General features: G+C 43.5%; 1 protein-coding gene across 2 annotated transcripts in view; it reads left to right on the top strand.

The window, feature by feature from the left end:
* The window catches only part of DTYMK (deoxythymidylate kinase), a 47,976-nt gene that overhangs the window by 740 nt on the left and 42,180 nt on the right, over window positions 1-5,056 (top strand). The window lies entirely within an intron of this gene.

Genomic DNA, 5,056 nt, shown 5'->3' with positions numbered 1-5,056 from the left:
GTGAGAGCCCCCTAGGGCCTGTTCACATCACTGTCTGTGTTCCACTGAGTGGTTCCGGCGGAGGTTTTCTATGGGGCCATGCACACCCGTTTTAACAGAACTGCGTGGCAGTCAACAGTAGAACATGTCCTACGTCTGTCTGTCGTTCAGTTTCCGTCTTGCCCATTGACGCCTATGGGTCAGTCAAAACCATGTACGTTAAACTGTGTCAAAGTTCCCTGCAGTCAACACACAAGATGGGTTTTAGGGCCTGTTCACATCAGCGTTGGCTTTCCGTTTCGGGGTTACGTCGGAGGTTTCTGTATGGTGAACCCCGCAACCGAAAGTGAGATTAAAACTACAGCTTCCGTTTCCGTCATCATTGATATCAATGGTGACGGAAACATTGCTAATGGTTTCCGTTCGTCACCATTCCGGCAGGTTTCCGGTTTTCTGACGGAATCAATAGCGCAGTCTACTCCGCTATTGATTCCGTCGTTAAAACTGAAACCTGCTGGAATGGTTGATATCAATGGTGATGGAAACGGAAGCTGTGGTTTCAGTTTCACTTTCCGTTGCGAGGTTCACCCGACAGAAACCTCCGACGTAACCCCGGAACGGAAAGCGAACGCTGATCTGAACAGGCCCTAAATGGACTGTTTAAAGCGGAAGACAAACAAACACAACCTCAGTTTAAAACGGAACGGATGGAGAGTGACAACGGAAATCACACGGGTGTCTCAACAAACGCACTGATCCGCTTTAACCCCTTCCCGCTGTGGCCACTTTTGACCTTCCTGACAGAGCCTCATTTTTCAAATCTGATGTTATGGATGTATACTCAGGTATACTCGTCAGTTGACTGCCTGGTCCAAATTCAGTAGGTTCAGCTTTAGCGTGCGCACGGAAGAAAATACACTGACACCAAGGGTAGGGTCAAAGTAGATCTCATTTATTATGCATTACACTCAAGCTTATATGCTGTCACAAAAAGGGGCTTTCCTTCTGACTTTAGGCTGTGCGTGGTACTCATACATTGGTTCTCTCTTTCTCTCTATGTATATATATATGGTTAGGGTGTATTCCCGGATGCAGGGGCCGTTGTAAAAGAGGAAGTGGAGTCACAAACATACTTATAATCCACAACACTGACATATTTCACTTTATGTGGTAATAACTCTGGAATTCTTTTACCTATCCAAGCGATTCTGAGATTTTCTCGTGACACATTGTACTTTAGGTTACTGGCAAAATTTGCTCGATATGTTCAGTATTTAATTGTGAAAAACACCAAAATTTAGCGAAAAATTAGCATTTTTCTCAATTTAAATGTATCTGCTTGTAAGACAGGCAGTTATAACACACAAATGTTCCTAACTAACCTCCCCCATATGTCTACTTTAGATTGGCATCGTTTTTTGAACATCCTTTTATTTTTCTAGGATGTTACAAGGCTTAGAACTTTAGCAGCAATTTCTCAAATTTTCAAGAAAATTTCAAAAGGCTATTTTTTCAGGGACCAGTTCAGTTCTGAAGTGGCTTTGAGGGCCTTGTGGAAATCCATCGCTCAAAATATATTAGACTAAAATTTATATGCGTCCAAACAGACTCTCAAGGCCAGACCCCATTAGTCAGTATCCTAATTAGGATATTTCACCGATATATATTGAGAGAGGAGAAGAAAACACACAGACGCTGCTGATATGCTCAAAATGCTCCTCTGAAGGATTTATTACCAGACTCAAACTGTTAAACTGAAATTCAGAAGGGGTGTAGGCTTGAGGTTAACCAATCCGAGACAATGTGACAATATTTGTTATTCAGTAAAAAGCATACAATAAAATACATCCCAGATACATCATTATAATTCTTCACACATTAGGTTTTGCAGTTGGCCTTATCTCTTTTGGACAGAATGTTCCCGTGGAGATGGGGGAGACCTTCCTTCACGCATACTTGCCACCCTTCCTTCTTACTCCCTGTCCATTCTCTACCAACTTCGCATGGGAACCAAAGTCAAAGATAAAACATACGAAATCAACATTACTTGTATTAAAGGAACAATGACTTTTCTATTCACTACAATAAAACCAAGATGGGAATTCCAGACAAGATGGCTGCTGCACGAAACTAAATAATTTAGACATTATTATAATCACTTTCACGTAATACATATCTTAGTAATTCGGCATCCTGCTTGATAATTCACAATGTAATTTCATACAGAGAATATAAGCAAATAAATCATCCTTCACAGCCTTATATATTAGAAACCCCCAAAAAGTCACCCCATTTAAAAAACTTCACCCCTCAAACTAATCAAAACCGCATTTAGAAAGTTTTTTAACCCTTTAGACGTTTCAAATGAATTAAAGCAAAGTAGAGGTGAAATTTACAAATGTAATGTTTTTTTGCAGAAATAAATTTTTAATATTTTTTCGCTTTATAACACAGAAGGTTTTACCAGTGAAATGCAACTCAATATTTATTGCCCAGGTTCTGCAGTTTTTGGAAATATCCCACATGTGGTCCTAGTGCGCTACTGGACTGAAGCACCAGCCTCCGAAGCAAAGGAGCACCTAGAGGATTTTGGGGCCTTATTTTTATTAGAATATATTTTAGGCACCATGTCGGGTTTGAAGGGCTCTTGCGGTGCCGAAACAGTGAAAATCCCCCAAAAGTGACCCCAATTGGGAAACTACACACCTCAAGGAAATTATCTAGGGGTATAGTGAGCATTTTGACCACGCAGGTTTTTTACAGAAATTATTGGAAGTAGGCCGTGAAAATTAAAATCAAACTTTTTTTTCAAAGAAAATGTAGGCTTAGCATTTTTTTTGTGGTAATAAACGGCTGTTTGGACACACTGCAGGGCTTAGAAAGGATGGAGCGCCATTTGGCTTTTGGAGTTCACATTTAGCAGGAATGGTTTGCGGAGGCCATGTCGCATTTGCAAAGTCCCTGAGGGGACAAAACAGTGGAAACTTCCCGACAAGTGACCCCATTTTGGAGACTACACCCATTGAGGAAATTATCTAGGGGTATAATGAGCGTTTTGAGCCCACAGTTTTTTTGCGGAAATTATTGGAAGTAAGCCCTGGAAATAAAAATCTACATTTTTTCAAAGAAAATGTAGGTGTAGCTAATTTTTTCTCATTTACACACGGACTGAAGGAGAAAAAGCACCGCAAAATTTGTAAAGCAATTTCTCCCGAGTAAAACAATACCCCAAATGTGGTAATAACCGGCTGTTTGGACACACGGCAGGGCTTAAAACAGAGAGAGCGCTGTTTGGCTTTTAGAGATCACATTTAGCAGGAATGGTTTGCAGAGGCCAGGTTGCATTTGCAAAGCCCCTGAGGGGACAAAACATGAAAACGCCCAAAAAGTGACCATTTAGGAAACTACGCCTCTTGAGGAATTCATCTAGGGGTGTAGTGAGCATTTTGACCCCACAGATGTTTCATAGATTTTATTAGAATTGGGCAGTGAAAATAAAAACAATTCTTTTTCTTCAATAAGACGTAGCTTTAGCGCAAATTTTTCATTTTCTCAACAAATAAAGGAAAAAAAACGCAGATGTTGCTTGATTGGTTTCTGGGCGCCTGTGGGCCCAGAACAGTGGAAACCCCCCAGAAGTGATCCAATTTTGGAAACTAAACCCCTCAATGCATTTACCTAGGGGTGTAGTAAGCATTTTAATCCTGCAGGTGTTTTGTAGAAATGAGTGTGCTCTCCATGTTGCAGAGTGAAAATGGGATTTTTTCCATAGATATGCCAATATGTGGTGCCCAGCTTATGCCACCATAACAGTACAGCTCTCTAATTATTATGCTGTGTTTCCCGGTTTTAGAAACACCCTACATGTGGCCCTAATCTTTTGCCTGGACATTCGACCAGGCTCAAGAGTGAAAGAGTACCATGTCAAATTGAGGCCTAATTTGGTGATTTACAAAGTATTGGTTCACAACTGCAGAGGCTCAGATGTGAAATAATAAAAAGAAACCCCTGAGAAGTGACCCCATTTGGAAACGACACCCCTCAAGGCATTTATTAAAGGGTGTAGTGAGCATTTTCACCCCACAGGTCTTTTCCATAAAAGAATGTGCTGCGGATGTGGCAATTTAAAAATGTATATTTTTCCCTAGATATACCATTCAGTGGCAAATATGTCATGCCCAGCTTATGCCATTGGAGACACACACCCCAAAAATTGTTAAAAGGGTTCTCCCGGGGCGGAGCTTAGCTATGGCAGAGTGAACACGCGTCTCGGGGGAGCTCCGTGCAGCAGAGTGCTTAGCAGCAGCCTGAGCCCGTCTAAAACCGGCAGGAGATGCCCGCAAAGCATCGGGGACAAGGCTCTACACCCTCCCGCTCCTTACCTTGCTCGCAGACGCGGAGTGCCAGCATGGAGCGCTTCTTTTCAACGACGCCCGCTACTCAGGAGCTCCCAGGTGTCATGGCGGACCCGGCACTGCAGCCTGCCACGTGCAGATCCACCGGCCTACAGCACGCATCAGCAGGATCTCAAGCACAGGGGCAGACGACCGCACCAAAGCCTGGGGCCAGCAACAATGAGGTACCGCCTGTGTCCCCTGTCCTATCTGGAGCTGTATTTCAGCCAGCCACCTTGTCCCTGCCCAGAAGCCCAGACTCTGTCCCCTTACAGCCCGCATTGCATGCGGATTTGCACCTGCTCAGGGAACTGATCCAAGCTCTCCCAACCAGACAGGACTTAGATTCCCTGGTAACTAGGATTGAACAATCCCACCAACAAGACATCGCTGCCTTACAACAAGAAGTGGATAGGGTGGACACTAGGATTGCTAACACTGACCAAACGGTCTCCTTTATTGACAGCAGAGTGCTAGCTCTGGAGCAGGCAGCCATTTCCAACAGAACACACATACAGTCCCTGGCATTACAGTTGGATGACCAGGAAAACAGGGGTCGTAGGAACAATATCCGTCAAAGGCCTCCCAGACCTGGGTCCCAGAGATGACCTTCCGGCCAGGATAACCGGCGTCTTTAATACGGTCACTAATAGGCCGTTGGAAGCGACATTTTTATTGGACCG

This window comes from Rhinoderma darwinii, chromosome 4 (assembly GCF_050947455.1).
Source record: "Rhinoderma darwinii isolate aRhiDar2 chromosome 4, aRhiDar2.hap1, whole genome shotgun sequence".
NCBI classification, from domain to species: domain Eukaryota; kingdom Metazoa; phylum Chordata; class Amphibia; order Anura; family Rhinodermatidae; genus Rhinoderma; species Rhinoderma darwinii.
The sequence above is the reverse complement of the archived record's forward strand: the minus strand, read 5'-3'. Positions and strand labels throughout refer to the sequence as shown.